This window comes from Mustela erminea, chromosome 9, assembly GCF_009829155.1.
Source record: "Mustela erminea isolate mMusErm1 chromosome 9, mMusErm1.Pri, whole genome shotgun sequence".
NCBI classification, from domain to species: domain Eukaryota; kingdom Metazoa; phylum Chordata; class Mammalia; order Carnivora; family Mustelidae; genus Mustela; species Mustela erminea.
Genome location: NC_045622.1, coordinates 76835618 through 76855181, shown reverse-complemented (window position 1 = coordinate 76855181; position 19564 = coordinate 76835618). Strand labels below are relative to the sequence as shown.

Below are 19564 nucleotides of genomic sequence, written 5' to 3'. Positions count from 1 at the left end.
TTATTTTGTCTCCTTTCATTACTCCTTATTTTTCTATAATGTTAAGTGCTATTATAATGAGTAAATTTGAATGAAATTAAAATCGTGTTAGTGAAGTTATAATCAGTGTGGTGGTGATTTCTCAAACAGTTTAATAGATCACTGTTGCCCAGATATTGAGATCAGTATAAAATCAGTATAAATCAGTATAAAAATCCTGGGTCTACTATCCATTAACTTAGTAACTGTGCTAGCTATATCTCTGCATAGTTTTGTTGTTTGTAAAATTGGATAATAATGGTACTATGCTCACATTGTTGTAGTGAGACAGGGAGATAAAGCACATAACCTACAAAGTAAGGGTTCAATAAATAATACATATTTTGTCACTGTTTTTTTAATTAAGAAATAATTGACATAAAGCATTGTGTAAGTTTAAGATGTATGAACCATTAATTTGATACATATATGTATTCCAAGATGATCACCACCCTAATGTTAGCTAACCCTCTATCACGTCACATAATTATCTTTTTTAATGATGAGAACATTACAGATCTATTGCTTTACCAACTTTGAAGTATAAAATATAATACTATTGACCGTAATTACTATGCAGTACATTAAATCTCCAAATTTTATTCATATTTTAACTACAAGTTTGACATCTTGACCAGTATCTTCCCATGTTCCCTACTCCCCAGATCATGGTAACCACATTCCTGCTGTCTTTTTCTATAGGTTAAGTTTTTTTTTAGATTCTACATATAAATGATATCTTACAGTATTTGTCTTATTTGTCTTAATCTGTCTGACTTATCTCACTTAGCATGATGCCCTCAAGGTCCATCCATATTGTCACAAATGTCAAGATTTCCTTCTTTGTCACAGTTGAAAAAATATAGTCCATTGTATATTTTTATCTACTGATAAATGCACACACACACACTCTATATATAGATATAGATATAGATATAGATATAGATATAGATATAGATATATATGGAGGTACACAGATACATATGTAGATATATAGATGTATATATACACATACATCTACAGTATTATGTATATAATATGTATAGCTAGATATAGAGATCTATCCACTTATCATTTTATGATCACTTAGGTCGTTTGCAAACCTACCTTAGCTATGTGGATAATGCTGCAATAAACATGGGAGTGCAGATAGCTTTTCAATATCTTATTTTCTTTTCCTTTGGATATATACCCAGGAGTGGAATGGTGGGTTTATATGGTAGTTCAATTTCTGACTTTTTGAGGGATCTCTAAACTGTTTTCTGTAGTGGCTGAACCAATTTACATTCCCACCAATAATACACTCGGGTTTTCTTTTCTCCACATGCATGCCAAAGTGTATCTCTTGTCTTCTTGATTTTAGCCATGCAACAGATGTGAGGTGATAGCTCATTGTGGTTTTTATTTGCATTTCCCTGATAATTAGTGATGTTGAGCATCTTGTCACTATTGTTGATGTTTCTATGTCATGAATGAAGTCAAGAATAATTAGTTATCACTTTTGTAAATCAAACAAACAACATACACATGCATATACACACACATGATTAAAACCAAACCTTTTAAACACTGGAGTAGAATATTAATGCAGCAGCTTTCTAAGGGCACCAAAGGCTCTTATAACACCTGGCATAATTTCTCTACTTGATGTATAACTCTAATTACTCTCCTAAACCTAATCATGGGGCCCCAGTTTCAGTGATAGGAATCTATATCAAGAAACTTTTCATTTCTGGGCTGTAGCTTACCAATTCGTACAACAGGCTAGGCGGTCAGTATCTCAGTTTCAATACCGAAAGTCTTTGTGTCGATGTGTTTGCCCAGTTGGGAAAAAAAAAAAAAAAAAGCAACAACTCTGAAAGACGGATGATTTAAAGGTGAGAATCAATAAATCTGTAAATATTTATGGAGCAGATGCCATGTAAGAAATATAGGAAACATACATATACATATATCTTCATATATTAAAGGAAAGAGTGCATATCTCAATAGCCCCTCTCCTACCCAGATAATATAAAACTGTTCACACACACACACACACACACACACACACACACACACACACACTCACTATAGCCTGTAGGCAGAGGCACTGTGACTGGAAGGATATAAGCTGCACAGGAATTTTAGATCTCTTCACAAAATGACACCCATACTTTGTTTATAGTTAGGTTTTTTTTGGGGGGGGTCAAATATAGCAGCGTTTCTACTGCCATAGAGAAATCAGAATTGTGTTTATGTTCCATGGTCTATGTACTGATTGCTCTGGCTTGCTGTTGGTGTCGGGGTGGTGGGTGGCACTGACACAAAGCTCTCAACTCCTGAGGCATTCACAGAAGTGTCCAGTAATATCCTGGCCCTCATTTGACTTGCAAGAACTCATATGTACATAAATTATAATAAAAAATAAAATTACAAAATACATTATGGCATGGTGCAGAAGAGAGGGGAGTACTTTTTGAGATACCTGGACTAGGAAATAAACCTGGCTAAATCTACAGAACTCCAAGTGATTTGGTTTTTTGGAGGCCTGTTTTGTTTTTGTTATTTTGTTTGTTTATGTCATGGGTACAGTGATGGCCAACTCTCCTGAAATAAAAGAATATAAAAGACCCCATGACATGCAGGGGAGCATCTGGAAGGCAGTAAAACCTGTTGACTTTCTTCCCTGTCTCATTTATTCACATGAGTTCACAGATTGTATGTACGTATCCACATGCACAGTGTATGTGCCCACACGGATGCACAGACATACAAGGTTTTTTTTTGTTTTTTTTTTTCTTTTTTATTATACTTATGGCTTTTGTGTATGGTTATTTAACAATTTTCAAACAAAGTGAGTGAAAAATAGACAGTAGATGGTGAATTCATAGTACATAGATTTAATTGAAAGATAGGAATCTTCTATTTTTTGTGGTCAGAAGTGCTGAATATTGTTATTTATGCTTCCACCTGATATATGACATAGCCTAGGAGACCTGTGTTTTGAGAAAACTTTGAGTTAGAGTAAGGGTACACTTTTCTCTGTGAAGAATTAGTAAGAATTAGTAAGAATTCTTACTAGAAGAATTAGTAAGTTCTAGACATTGGGGAGGAAGGTGTAGGGGCCAGAATAAAGCTCTAACCACAGCAAACCTGTTTAGAGTAGATCGAGCCAAATACAGCCTGCCAGGTGTTCTCAGTGACAGAGACAAAAATCTACCCTTTCTGTTCAGCTAATATATTCAGATTTTAAGGGAGGAAATGACTTGGTACTTATTGGTAGCTGCTTTAATTACTTACATTCATTATAGCCTACTTGTGATCAAGTCTCTGGGTATTTTGAGAACAGTAGAAAGTCAGTGTGATTCTCTTCCTCATGAATAATCTCTTTCTTACTAGGACATGTATTTTATAAAGGAAATTCTCATTACAGTCTGATGCTTCATTCCAATCAAATTGTCCACTCAATTTCCAGGAAATAAGGTGTGCTCAAGCATCAACATAGAGTTGTGCACCGGATGCCTTATGTTGCCAGCAGAATCACACTTAATGGCTTTGGTTTGGTGCAAAACCTAAATTCCCTGGATATGTTAAGGGCAGATGATGACAAGCATAGAAACCATGTCTTATTCTTGCAGGTAAAGAGGAATCCTGTCAGAAGAAGCAGCGTTTCCGTGTTGAGACTCTGCTGTGCTAGAGTAGATATAACAAAGGCTTTACACTAGGAAAATCGACTGCCACAGCTTGTCTGCTGCTTGTTAGCTCTTGACTTTCAATGATTACCTTAGTCCCTTCATGCCTCAATTTCCTCATCTACAAAATAGATACAGTAACTGGATAGATAGTGAGGGAGTTCATTTTCTTACACTATTACAATATTCCTGATAGTGTTGATAAATGGTAAAGCAAGGTCTCTAAGCTGCTTTTGGTTCAACAAAGAGCCTTAATGTCATCACCAATTGTCAGGCACTGGATCCACCTTTGGAGATCCACAGATGAGTGCATCAGGCTCACTACACTCAAAAATCTTACTAGTCTAGTAAGGAAAACGATAAGACATAATTTCCCTTTAATGTGATAAGGACTGGTGCAATACCTAAAATTTATTGAGCCTCTCCTGTTTTTAGGTCCTCTGCAAAAGACTTTCTTTGCATAGTATCATGCAATCTTCACATTCTGATGAGTTAATTATTTTAAACTTCATTTTGGAGATGAGAAGACAGTTTCTTAGAAAGGTTAAGGTAATTTTCAAAAGTGGAAAAGACGGGATTTGAGTCCTATGCATGTATCTCCAAAGCGCCAGTTTTAGCCACAAGACCAGAGTGCTAGGCTGGAGGGATGAGCAATCCACTAATGCGAGCAGTCCACTAACACATCATCCTCGAGGTTGGGACTCTCTAGACTATATTAAGGAAGAACATAACTGAGTTTCAGTTATATTGAGTACAGGCTGCTTATTGATTTTATTATTATTTATTAGTAGTATTATTTATTTATTTACTTATTTATTATAAGAGAATATATTCAGTTATAAAGAGTACAGGCTGCTTACAATAAAAATAGAAATTCATAGACACAGGCAAAGGATTTAGTAAAATTTCAGAACTTTGAAGTAGTATGGTGTTTTTTACGAATCGCAATAATTTTTTGTTACTGGAGTGTTCTTTGTGAAAGAGTAGGTGGGCATAAAGAGGAAAAGAAGCAGGGCCACATGCAATCCTTGTAAGCTGTGCTATAGAATTTATCTTTGCCCAAAAGATGATGAAAGATCACTGAAGTGGTACAAACTAGGGAATGATGTGGTCAGACTTTCCTTTTAAATACATCATCCCTTAGGGGCAGAGAGTCAAAAAGGGCTCAGAGTAGTTCAAGTAATAGACAATTAAGGTCCTAAACTTGGGCCATGTTAGTAAGGATGATGGGTATAGAGGAAATGCAAGAAATATTAAAGATGTAAAATTAGCAGGACTTTGTGACTGGTTGGATATAGGGAAATGCTATCTACCAGTCTCAAATTTCCTGCTTGGGTGATATAGATATGTTCATGGTGATGTCATTTATTGAGGTATGAATATACAAGGTAATTACTATGATCATTGTTATTCAGAGACAAAATTAGACAATAAATAAATATACAACATAGCCTGCTTGGGAAATGCTAAATCCAATATAGAAAGATCAAATATATTTGTTAATTCCAATTCATCCATAATCCAAATTTAAAAATATTTTGTACCTATGAAGTTTCAGGAAATGAGGGCTCAGTGTGATAAATGCTCTGGTTTTAGTAACCATGCAATTCCAAGATCCTCCATCATGAGCTTTGTACCTCACTTTTGATATGTAGCAAGTTATATTTTGATTTAGTCAATATTATTTGTATAACATTATCTTATTTTTCCTACTGGGTATTGAATTTCTTAAGATCAATGACTATGTTGCTAATTTCTTTTTGTCTAGCAAGGATTTTAACTTTTGCAATAGAACTATTTCCAAGTAATTTTTCCTTTGGATTGTTTTAAATGGGAGTATCATCCTGATGAATCATTAAGCTTTTTTTAATGGATTATTGAATATTCTTGAATATTCAGTTTTGTTGTGTATTTTGGGTTAAAAAAACATTTGATTTTTTAGAAGTATCATCAATAGCTCAGTTACTTTGCAATCATCAGCCAGCTTGTGATTTTAGAAAAAAAAAAAAAATCAACTAGTGTCCTTAAGATCATCTATTCCATCAGCCTTATTCTTTATCAGTTAGTCTTATTCCTGTTGGAACTCTCGAAACTGATGTCAATAAGTGAGGAAATCCTGCTGGGTAGAGTGGAGGCCTTGGGTTTATAGCAACCACAGAAAATAATTATCCTTATTCCTTTCCATAAATGGACAGAGTCAGGGAATTTAAATAGTATATGCTAGATCAATAAGTGGCAAAACAGAAAATAAAGCAGTGATCTTTAATCAATTATCCATTAAGACTTTCACTTCTTTTTTTTTTTTTTCATTTCTTCTATCAACTGTAGGAGATAAATGGGTCAAATGCCATTATCTTCTCTTTAACAATTAGAAAATTGCAGCTTAGAAGGCATCAGTACTCCAATATTGTTTCTGACATGTCAATATAGTATTCTTTTTTCTGGAGAAATCACTTTCTAATGAAGAAGAAATTTTTCAGTGCTTGTGCTCAACTACAATAATCATTTCCTATTGTTCCTCTAACCAATCAGATGAGATTGCAGCATTAATTATACCTGGTTTGAACTATTTGTATACTCCTTTACAAATAAACACAACCTAGGAAATGTTAAGTCACTGGCATTTCTTTTTGACATCTTTTTTCTTCCTCTGTGTTATACCTGAGGATCCTAAAGCCCACTTCTAAGCACCAGAGAAGGGTTTAGTTTTCCAATGATAGATTTCATTCTCATTTTGCAGTATCAACAATTGAACTGAGTGCTACAATGTGTAAAAAAAATCTCAAGTGACAAAAAATCTAGGAGTAAAATCAGCATGTTTGTAAAAAAACAAACAAACAAACAAACAAAAAAACGCACACACGGTCAATGTACTCAATGTACTCGATGTACTAATGCATGAGGTAAACATAGATGCTCAGGAAGCAGGAAGCAGTGATCTTATGACTTTGTCTGGAAGATAAATGTCTTGTTGGAGACAAATGTCGGTTATGTTATTTGAATGCTGACTTTGAATTCAGAATTTTGGCTGGCTTGGGTTAGGGAAGACTTGGTTTGAAGATATTAATCAGAAGAGGCAACGTGGAAACTATGTACCATTTACTGTCTCACATAATTCTCAGTTAACAAGCCAATCACACAGCCAGTCAATTTAACGATGGAACAGCTGTGAGCCAACAGAAGAGAAGTTAGACCCTACCTTGTTCCAGGACATTAGTCAGTTTACTACTTTGCCTGCTGTTTACTCCTAAATATTACTTGAAAGTGAGCCTTTGTTTGGGTATGTTCTTTAACGAAACAGTTCAAGGTGATGGAAGTCACTTTATGCCATTTCTGAAACAGTACACGTCCTGCTCAGTACTCTCTGAAGAGATGGAGAAAAAAAAGAGAGACTAATGTTGTCCTCAGATATTCGGTGTTGGAACTAGGCATTTTTTGCTTATTAGGGTCCTGGACCATTTTAGAACAGCTTATGTTTTATTGGCATAACAGTGCATGATTCCTATCAGTACTTAGACATATCACTTGTGTGCAAATCATGTTTTCTTAAACATATTTACAATTTCATACTATTTATGGTGTAGGTGCGTAAATGCCAGGCAGCTATCAGAGAATAGGTGGGCTAAACAGCTCTGGTTTATCTTTAAGTGAAGCAACTTTCATAAACAACTCATTATTTTTTAGTAAATTAGCCTGGTGCACTGATCAACAATGATTAAAAGTTTAAATTTAGGGGCACCTGCGTGGCTAAGTTGGTTAAGCATCTGCCTTCCACTCAGGTCATGATCCCAGGGTCCTGGGATAGAGCCCCATGTCAAGCTCCCAGCTCAGTGAGGAGTCTGCTTCTCCTTCTTCCTCTGTTTACTGCTCTCCTTATTTGTGCTCTTTCTCTCTGTAAAATAAATAAATCTTCTAAAAATTAAATTTAAAAAGATATTTATTTACAGATTGTTTCTTTTACCCACAATAAATACTAATGATTAATATGTAACTTATAACTTACACATCTCAAGAGGAGGAGTGTGAAGGTTAACAGATGATTCCGTAAGCTAAGTGATGAGCTGGAATTACCAGGAGCAAATGGGTCAGATTACATGGATTTGGATTCTCATACTTTCATTTCTTTGCTGTAAGTATACTTTTAAAGTCTTGTTGGTCCTTGTTTGTAGAAGGGGTTAATGGCTAAAATCCCAAGTCATTAGGCTTTGTGGGATTTAATAAGATACGGTATATATAATATGTACACATTGGAGATATTCAATTTGTAACTTTAAGGAATCTTTAATAAAATTAGTGACAAAATTAAAATACACTATTAAGACTATAAAGCTAAGTGAAATCAGTCAAGGAGAGAAAGACAAATATCATATGATCTCACTCATATGTGGAATTTAAGAAACAGAATAAACAAGCAAAAGGAAAAGAGGAGACAAACAAAGAAATGTACTCTTAATTCTAGAGAACAAACTGATGGTTATCAGAGGGGAGGTAAGTGGGGAGAATGGGGGAAGTGGGGAGGATGGGGATTAGAGTACACTTACCATGATGAAAAAAATTAAATTAAATTTTAAAAAGATAAAAAAAACTTAAATATAAAATAAAATGAAATAAAGTATGTTATGGAGAAAATAAATGTATCTATTTATTTATTCACTCCACAACTCTGGAAGAAGGCATGAACAGACAGGGATAGGGTTGATCATTGTCTTTTTAATTTTTTTTAACATTTTTTAACAATAATATTTACTGGTGATGAAGTTTCAGGAAAACAGAAACTTGTGCACTGCTTGTAGGAAGGTATATGATACAAATATTTTGAAGATAAATTAAGTAATAAGTATTCAAAAAGCTAAAAATTCAGAAGCCTCACCTACATCATTCGGATTCCCATTACATGACAATAATATCCACTCTAGCTAATTTGAGTCAAGAAAGATTCATTAAAGAGTATGCATTTATAGAATCTTTGAAGGATTGAGGAATGGAGCTTACATACCATAAATCTTGATACCACCAAGCTGGAAAACGTACTCAACATCACATGAAAAACTATTGCTGGGACTGCATATCACATAGGAACCAGGACTCTGGGGACCTATAACCAACATCTCTGCTGCAAAAGCTCCAGAAGAACAAAACACTATTACCTCTGTGCCTGAAGGAGGACAAAACTCCTTGTCATGGCCTTGAACCCTGGAGGCTAGTAAATGCAGTTTTTCAAGTACCATAGTGCAGAAGGGAATCTAGAAGGGAGTCAGAGTCCATATGTAACGAGCCAGTCTGCAGTATCTTCCTCTTTATAATTCTCTTTTGTATCCTGAAGGAAAAAAAATAAAGGACTTATACAAAAGTACAAGTAAAGATCTTTATTATACTGTGGCGAAAAGTTTCAATATATAAACAAACAACAGTAAGTATGATTAAATAAGTTATAGTTCACTTATATTTCATTGTGACTTACGGCATAAAAGGATATAATATTTGGCCAATTGATAGGCTGTTAGTGAAGGTCATTTAATGGCATCTGTACATAGGTATGTGTATTAATGCAAATGGCTTTGGCTGCTTTAAAAAAAAAAAAGAAAGTACCAAAAGTAGCAAAACTTGTTTAAAATTTTTAAAAAGTATGAGTGAGAGAATGTTGGAATCCACAGTTCCCTCTGCAAAGGGAGGGAGTGAGGGCAGAACCCTACGGTCCCTGCAGAAGGGTAGATGAGATGGTGACTAGCTGACCTGCCACATGACAGTGACTGTATCAATGATCACATCTGATCTCATCACAAGCTATGATATAGGTATTATTATTATCTCAATTTTGAAGAGGGGGCACTGAGCAACAGAGAAGTTCAGAACTTTGCCCAAAGACAGCTAGTTCGATAGGGGAGGGGCATTTGATCTTGGCCAAAGTCCTTGCTTAACCACTATACTATATTGTTGCTCCTATAGAAGGAAGAGTATCCTTGGCAGAAGTCATATGTACGAGAGGCAGAGCTGAAATAGCACCGTGTTTTCGGAGAAGTAGAAATAACTCAGCATGGCTGGAACGAAGGTTGTATCTGGGAGTGGTGGGATAGAGCAACCAATGGAAGCATCAGGAAGCAGACAAAAAACATGAATGCAAAGGATGAAATGGAGAAATGTAAGACACTAGGTCAGGTAATCAGTGGGAGAAGACCACAGTAATCAAGGTATTAGCATGCCAGCAGACTCATTTAAGCAAATCATAAGTATAGAGAGGCAGGTAGTGCTGAGTAAGAGAGCAGTCAGTGAGGGGGGCCAGAGTTTGGAAGTTCATTGGATTTGGTGAATGAAGAATAACACCAGAACGACTTTCTGATTACAACCAAGGCCAAGTTGTAGTTGCTAATGCTGTAAGTCAGAAACCAGGCAAGAGTTGCTTTCTCAGAAATTAGAATCCTTCAGTCTGCTATCTTTGAGTTTCATGTGCATCTTTTAGCTATGCCTATGCCTGGTGAACCATTGTGAAAGCAGTAACTGTTCATCAGAAATTTATTCAAGGCAGGAAAGCCTCTCTCCTTAAGCCTTCATGTAACTATAGAGCAATGGTATCCCATGTTCAGGCAAGAAACGATCTCCCTTCCTCCATCCCCCGTGCTCATAAAGTCACTGAAAGAATCCAGTTTCACGGATTTCCTTTTCAGCCTCTGGGTCAGAAATTCCAGCAAGCTGCTTTGAAAACATTTGGCCCTTTTTTTTTTTTTTGTAAGACATTCAAATTGTTTCATAGACATTATCTCACCAATAGCCATTTCATCCTGGTGAGGTAGGCCAAGGAACAATTTATTCCTATCTTTAAAGGGTAGAGAGAGGTTAAATGACTCATCTGGGGAGCTGGAAATAGCTCAGTCTCCAGGACCAGCTCTGTGTGTACGAGTGACTGCCAAATGACTTCATAAATGGGTGTGAGTTAAAGGTTTTGATATTTCACAAGACTCGAGTTGTCGGAGTCATCATTTACTGGTAAATAAAGAGCTCAGAAATGGAAGAGGAATTGAAGGTTGTTTTTGAAGATAGACACGTTTTTCTATTTCCGTGTCAGGTTTCCTCTGACCCAAAGATTCTGTAAACAAGAATCATAAGGGATTTTTAGTATCAATGTACTATCCACAGAACAGGGACGAAAATGTTTACTGTGTTTAAAGTACTTTTGTATTATGTATCACCCATATTGCTACTAGTCATCATTATATGAGGATGGGGTAGTGCCGATGATATGTAGTATCTACTCATTTTCTATAATCCAGATTCTTCTGCCATTCAAAAACATCTTAAGAACTGGTTCTCATCCTGTATTTTTTTATTATGCCTTTTATTATACCTTGGTAAAATCTTGGATGCAAAACTGTAGCCCCATAGTCCTCCATTTTGGGAAAAGAGAACAAGTGGTCACTTTCTCTTCCTGAAATTTTATATATATATATATATATATATATATATATATATATATATATATATATATATAATTTTTTTTTTAAATCTGGCTTTGAGAATTCCTCACTTGATTTTCTTTGAATACTTGTCTGATCATTCTGTGCCAAATGTTCACTCTCACACACTCTCTCTCTTCTGTGTGTGCTCAGTGCCTCTGTTTCTTCTTTACACTGTGCATACCTCTTATTTATTTATATTATTTATTCTCCATTTCCTCACTGAAATGTAGATTTTATGAGGGTAAAGAAATCGTCTCTTCTGTACGATGCCCTATGCATAGCATAGCATATGGTCATGATTCAATAAATATTCACTAAATGAATGAAGAAAAACTGATTTTATGATTACTAGAATAGCCTAAAATTTTACAGTACATACTGATCATAATTTCAGCCAGCTCATCATGAAAAGTATCTGCTACCTGTTACAAACCTATCAGAAGTCTCGTGTCTATTTTATCTATTAAATGGAACCATATGAAATTAGTAATAATTGACTCATTTTGAACTATGTAAACATTAATTTCACATGGCTCAACCTAAGTGTAAAATGAAATTGGGGGAAAAAAGGCACAGCAATCTAGATGAATATACTATGAGTAAAATTGTTCAGTTTTTTTCCTAAATGATTATCGTTTTCACCTATGATTTCCTGAGGTTTACAAATATAATTCTCCAAGTATAAAATCTGCAAACCAAATGGATACCTGGGTCTCTTCCCCACCTCCCCCAAGATTTTATATGTTTATTTGTTTGTTTGTTTGTTTGTTTGAGAGAAAGAGAGAGCACAAGCAGGCTGAGCAGGGAGCCAGATGTGGGACTGGATCCCAGGACCCTGATGCTTAAGGCAGACCTTTAAATGGCTGAGCTGCTGAGGTGGGTCTCTTAATGACCCTGTTTGTATTCAGTTTGGTGGTCACTGTGGACCCTTTCATTTTGCTCAAGTTTCCTTTGCTCAGGCCTTTTGCCTGAAAGGGACCTCCACAGGAGGGAATGATAAGGATGTACTTAACAGGAAATCACTGTCACAAGTTCTGATTCCCACTGCCTTAACTTTTGCCAGACAAATCTATGTCCTCTTCCTACATTTCTGCACTTGGAGTTCTTGTGTTCTTATGAACATGTTACTACTTAGACAGACCTAATTTTTCTCATTGATAAAATACAGGCCACGGGACTAGATCGTAAAACAATGAAGTATTACTAAAAAAGTCTAGTCTTACAAGATGTTTGGAAGATGAAAGGAGTATTTGTTAAATCTTTTGGGAAACACTTACAATATGCCCCTATCTGGAAACTACACAATAATATATATTTACATTCGCATACAAATACAATTGAGAATACCTGGAGTCACTTGGGTGGCTGAGTTGCTTCAGTGCCCCCACTCAATTTCAACTAAGGTCATGATCCCAGGGTCTTGGGATGGAGCCCCCCCACCCCAGGCTCGGTGCTTAGCAAGCAGTTGGCTTGAAGATTCTCACTGTCCTCTCATTCTGCCCCTCCCCCGCCTCAAACAAACAAATAAATAAGCAAATAATCTTAAAAAAAAGAAACAAACAACTAAGAAAACCTGCAGTAAACAAAAACAAAAACAAAAACAAAATAAAGACAATTTGTTTATGTTTGCCTAATCTAGCTCTCATCAAAATAAGATCTAAATTCAGGAGGCCATTAGCTCCACCCAGATGCCCTTCCTCTTCCTATTTCAGTGCAAATTTGCTTAATTCCACAATCTGCTGATACCTGCTTCCTCATGCCTGAGGTCCTAACCCTGTGTTTCATCTGCACAGAAGAGGATCTGAGGTGCTGAGGAATTAATTCCCAGCATCCCTCTGAAGGAGTTGAGTACACTCTGGTTCCCTCACACTCTGAGGTATGTGTGTGACTGGCTTCCCGAGTTGCCCCAATGACTAAGGTCCCCTCAGTAGAATCTGTCACTATAATGTACCCTTTCAACTGGAATTCCTTACTTATTCTTTTCTGATGTTTGCTTTACCTCCCAATAAACTATTTCTACTCTGTGTCTGCTTGTGGTAAAGGGTGAACAGTAGTAAAGATACATACTTGGAAATGAGGAGGCTACAGTATCTTAATGGCTATTCCTAGCTCCACTCTTCAATGACCCAAATGCATTGAGATTATTTCTGGCAGTTTCAGGACACAAGCCTCCAGTACCTGGCTTCTATGAGTCATTTAATATATGTTTCCTGAATAGATTAATTTCTTCAGAGGGCAATACCATAGGTCTTTGCAAAGGAAAAAGCATGAATTCAAAAGACCCCACTTTTAACATTCCTATCCTTGAGGAGACTTAATGCACATGCAGGCTATGTCCTGGCTATTTCTCCACTACCTCCTTGAGAGGCCTCTGACTCTCCTGGGACACTTATCTCCAGCGATGCGGATCCAATGTTTTAATGCCCTTTTCTTCCTTGTCGACACTTTTGGTTTTTGAATATAAGTTCTTATTTTCTTTATGTCCTTGCAATTCACCTTCAAGAAATGGAGGAAAGGAACTCATCAATGCCACTTAGTAAGAGCCCACTATGTGCTCTATGGTACCGTGTGTGTATGTATATGTATATACATATATACTGTGTGTGTATACATATATGTATACAAAGTATACACAAACACACACATATATCTATACACACACATGAATACACACACACACACACACACACACACACACACACATATAGTGATTTCATTAAGTCTTCAAAGAAGCCATGATATTGTTAGTCTACTTCTCAGATGAACAAATGGACTCTGGGAGTTTAATTCTTCCCAAAGTCATTTAGCTATTTAGGGGCAGAACCAAGTTTCTAAATGAAGCATGTAGGATGCCAAAATTCATCTCTTAATCTCCATACTATATTGCCTTCAGGAGTAGTTTAGCTCTTTTTTTTTTTTTTGGATTTTAGATAACATTTATTAATATGCTTTTAATATAAAAAAGACTAAGAACAAAAATGACTCACATTTGCATTGCCCATAAGAAATGCTTTCTTTAACTTTAAAAAAAAATTCAGCTTTTGTAATTACATAAAATAAAATTGTCCTTTCTAAGTGTTATTCACGGAATTTTAATAAGTGATTTAGAAGCTGATTTAAAAAAGCAGAAGTGGTTTTAAATATTAAGTCTGTCACTTTCTAGCTTTGTGGCTCTAGTAAAGTATCAAAGATATAGCAAGCATGTTTGCTCATCCTTAGAATGATACAGACAATAATACCTATTTCATAGTCATTCGTAGGCACAGTTTCTGGCAAAGGGAATTAAGGCCAAAGTAAAATTTCTGTAGACATTTTTGTGTGTGTGCCCAGAAGTTAATGAAAGTTTAATGTTCCCTGGAGAGACAAGTTTAGGCACCAGGACAAACTGGAGGATTGATTGATTGCTACAGTCAAGGTGACTTTTAATTGAGGTGCTTAATTAATTTAGCAAATGAGCTAAACAATGCTAGATGTCATGGAAAGTGAGGCAGGGCAGGAATTCCCTGTTTTCAGTGTCCATAGTTCTGCTCCAGAAGCATCAGGACTTCCTTTTCTTCCCTTTGTCTCACTTTATATAAATAACCATCTCCTCTTTTGTCTTCCTTCTTACAGAAAGAAGGGATTTTGTCAGGGTTGGCATTTTATCAACAGTTGCTGTGAAAATACTGTTCCCCCACACTGTGACCATTTTTCTCCCCATCCCAACTCTTGTCTGCTCTTCAAACCTCCTTGACATACCACTGGAGATACATTTTAATCAAATCTTGCCAATTGCCTAGTGTTTAATAAAATAGTTACCAGGTATTGCTTTCTTATTTTGGGTCACCAGATCAAGCACAGGATATGTTTCGTTAGTAATGACTATGTCCTATGCTTTGGAACATGCTTATATTAAAAAAAAATAATAATAATAAAAAATAAAAAACTTATTGTTTATTTGAAATTCAGATATAACTGGGTATCCTTTATTTTTATTTGTTAAATCTAACTCGGCATTCTTACCCTATTTTTTTTTTTTTAATTTTCTATATATGGCTAAATTCTTAGGGGGCTTTTAGACTGGTTTAACATCTTAATGGCTCTCATTTATTAATTAATTAACTAAAAACATTTTATATTTGAATGAGAGCCACGATTTTACCTTTTAAAAAATTGTAAGCTAACAGCTTATATTGATCTGTGTATTTACTGGTGCAAATTATTTCTCCTGAATTCTGATACATTGTTCTCTTTCAATATCAATTATTCCTATTTACCAATTAATTTTAATAAAAAGTTTAATGAAAATACACTGCAATGTCAAAATTGTGCTCGCTTCATATTAAAGTAAAATGGTAGTACTGTTTCTATGATAATAAAATACTCAAACAATCAGAACTTTTAAATATATCGAGATCATTTGAAAAGCATTAGCATTTTGAAAATGTTGGCCTAGATAGAATTCCAGGAGGTTTTAACTCCATTGAAAAAATTAATACTCTTAGAAAACAGTTATAAAATAATTCTCAGAAGACAATTTTCATTTTTATTTTGGATAAAGAATGGGGAAACATAGTAATTCTTTATTCTTAATAAAAGTCAGAGGTTAAAACTGACTTTTTTTAGACAAATTACATTTCATTTGGAACAAGTTAAGCCATAAAAATCACCCAAGGTAGTAAAATGCATACAATGCCACATGTGAGAGCACATTTGCTTTGAAAGTCTGTACAGGTTTTCTATTAAGAGAGGTTTTGATAGATTTGCTGCTTTGCTAACAAGGAGGAAAAAGTGAAGATCTGTGTGGAAAAAAAGTGCTTATGAATAAAATTAGATCAAAACAAGTTTTCTGCCTTTAAAAATCTGTCCTTTACTGTATTTTGGTATCGCATCTAACACTATCTTTATGTTTTATAATATTTACCTATGAATTTACTAAATACTGTGAGTATTCAAACTTTTTTGCATAAATAATATATACATTTTTTCTTTCAATGGACAAAAGACATAAGGATCAAATAATGATAATGATAAATTTTAAGACATAATATAGGAAGTATTTTAATAACTTTTTCAGAAAGAGATTTGAAGTGTTCTTAAATGTTCAGATTATCAAATCAAGATAATTAAATATCTTATAGCCACTAAAGAAATAAGAAATGTTCTATTTTAATTGGAAAATTAATCATTATGTAATATAGAAAAGAAGTGCTACGTTAATCTTAACGTGTATGTGGTGTGCATGCTAATTATACACCATCCACTTTCTTACATAGTTGGAAATATTTTGCTGTGAGAGAAATTACCTTTTTTAAAAACTGTTGTTAGCATGTCAAGGTGCTAGAATCACAGGTAATTTCTGTTTTCTTCTCATTTTCATATTGTACGCATCATCATTTGTTTTGTTTTGTTTTCCTCTTGCCTAGCTTCTGTTGTAGGACTATGCCAAGGTTGCTTATTCATTTCCTTCCTGATGGACATTTGCATTGTTTTCATTTTGTTATACTTATGAAAAAGTTGTAAACATTAATATTCATGTACAAAAGCACTGATTCTCTTGAATATTACCTAGGAGTAGTATCACTTAGTTATTGGATACGTGTATATTTAATGTTATTACAAAGGAAAAAGAATTTTCTAAAGTACGTGCACTATTTTACACTCCTACCTGCAATGTGTAAAAGTCTCCGTTACTCCACATCTTCATCAACACCTGGATTTGTAATGCTTTATGGTTTTTTTTTAAATTTTTAGAGATTTTATTTATTGCAGAGAGAGAATGAGAGAGAGAGAGAGCACGCACAAGTGAGAGGGGCAACAGACAGGGAAGGGAGAAGCAGACTCCATGCTGAGCAGGAAGCCCAATGTGGGGCTTGATTTCAGAACTCTGGGATCATGACCTGAGCTGAAGACAGACATTTAACTGACCTAGCTACCGAGGCATCCCTGTGATTAATTAAATAATTAATAAGTTAATTAATTAATTTCCTTTCTTTCTTTCTAGGTCAAAAGAGATAAACTTTTAACTTTTAATAGGAAGGCTATTTTTTTTTTAGATTTTATTTTAATTTGTTAGTTAAAACACAGTGTAATATTAGTTTCAAATGTACAAGATAGTGATTCAGTACTTCCATAGGTCCCCCAGTGCTTATCGCAACAAATACCTTCCTTAATCCCACCCATCCCCCCATCCCGCCCCTGCCACATACACAAACCTCCCCTCTGGTAACCATGAGTTTGTTCTCAATAGTTAAGAGCCTGTTTCTTGTCTTGTCTCTCTCTCTTTTTTTTTTTTTTCCTATTTGCTCATTTGTTTTGCTTTTTAAATTCCACGTATGAGTGAAATCATATGGTATTTGTCTTTGACTTATTTCGCTTAGCATAATACTCTGACTCCATCCATGTTGTGACAAATGGTAGGCTTTCATTCTTTTCATGACTGAATAATATTCCCTGGTAGATATATACTGAATCTTTTTTAGCCATTCATCTATCAATAGATGCTTAGGCTGCTTCCATAATTTGGCTAGTATAAATAAAGCTGCTATAAATAGAGGGGTGCACATATCCCTAGGAAAGATTATTCTTCAGAGAGCAGTATTAAAAGCCTGTGGCACATTAAGGATTAGATAGCTCTTATCCAAAACCTAAAAGCAGTAAGGAATCCTCATTCCAAAAGCATGTGTGATGCTTGTTTATAAGGAAATCATATAATTAAAAATAAAAATTCACTTGAAATTCTAGCCTTAAGCAGAAGTTGAAATCAGGGCCTTCTTATGACTGAGTTGAGAATCACCTCACTCTTTCTAACCGTGGGGATGCAGTTGCTGAAAGATTTGTAACTCTTTAAATATTAGCCATTCTGGGAGATGTGTAACAGTATTTTCCTGTGATTTTAGTTTTCATTTTCTTGATGACTAGAGGAGCTTGGCATATTATTATATGTTTCATGGCCATCTGGATATATTTTGTAAAGTGTCTTTTGAAATCTTTTGCTTATTATTGTATTGGGCTGTTTGACTTTTTCTTATTGTCTTGTCAATATATTTGTATTTGAAAAATATATGCTTTTCTCAGGTATATGTATTGAAAATATTTCTTATGATTGTGGCTTTCATTTATTTAATGGTATCATTTGATGAGTACAAGTTTTAAATTTATAGATATGTATACACATATATATATAAACACTATAATTATAATTTACCATGTATATAGACATATACATGTATTTCATACATATACATGTTATATATATGTACATACACATGTATTTATAGACTATTAATTTGTGTGTTGTTTAAGAAATTTCTCTTATACCAAGTAAAAAAGACATCCACCAATGTTTTCTTCTAGAATTTAAACATTTTTGACTTTCATATTTAGAACTATATTCCATTTTAAATTAATTTTTTGGTATAGTGTGAGTTAAAGGTTGACTTCTTTCCACATGTATAACCATTTGCTTCAGCATGGTTAATTAAGTAGTTCTTGTTTTCTTAACAAACTAAATTTGTTTGAAGATAAACAATTAAATAGGTGACTACAGACACATGCATGCACACATTTACTCTTATATTCTCTCTTCTGTCCCATCCTTTATCTATGCTTCACATTAATCCCTCACTGTATTAATAGTTACAGCTTTTTGCTATGCCTTAAAATATGGTATTTTAAGTCCTCCAAGTTTTTCTTTATTTCATTATATCTCTATATCTTTAGTAGAACCAGATTGTTGATACCTTGAAAAAACCTACTGGGTTATTGATTAAGATTGTGCTGGACTGGGGCATTTGCCTGGCTCAGTCAGTTAAGTGTCTGTCTTTGACTCAGGTGATGATCCAACAATCCTGGGATGGAGCCCCAGGTGATAGAGGCTGGGGGGCAGCTCAGCAGGGAGTCTTCTTTTCCCTCTCCTTCTGCTCCTCCCTCCTTCTGGTGTGCTCTCTCTCTCTCTCAAATAAATAAAATCTTAAAAAAAAAAAAAAGATTGTGCAGCACCTATACATCAAAATGGAGCAAATTTTTATCTTGATAATAAAGAATCTACCAATTCAGAAACATCTCATATTCTTCCATTTATCTAAATAAAAATTATTTTAAATTTTATTTTTATTATTTATTTTAAATTTAAAAAAAAATTTTCAGAAAATTTATGTAGTATTTTATTAGCACTCTTATACATGTTTATTAAATTCATTTCTAGGTGTTTGATTTTTTAAATTTTATTTATTTTTATTTTTCATAAACATATAATGTATTTTTAGTCCCAGGGGTGCAAGTCTGTGAATTGCCAGGTTTACACACTTCACAGCAATCACCATAGCACATACCCTCCCCAATGTCCATAACCCCATCACCCTGTTTGATGCTTTTAATACCACTGTAACTTGTTCTGATCTATTTTCAAATTTGTCTTTGGTAGTGTATACAATTATAATA

The 19564-nt window shown here is 34.7% G+C and overlaps 1 long non-coding RNA gene across 1 annotated transcript in view; it reads right to left on the bottom strand.

Moving 5' to 3' along the window:
* Nucleotides 1–8463: 8463 nt before the first annotated feature.
* The window catches only part of LOC116600273, a 52629-nt gene continuing 41528 nt past the window's right edge, over nt 8464–19564 (bottom strand). Inside the window, exon 4 of the long non-coding RNA XR_004289570.1 lies at nt 8464–9009. This is a non-coding gene — a long non-coding RNA (uncharacterized LOC116600273). The remainder of the gene's footprint in view (nt 9010–19564) is intronic.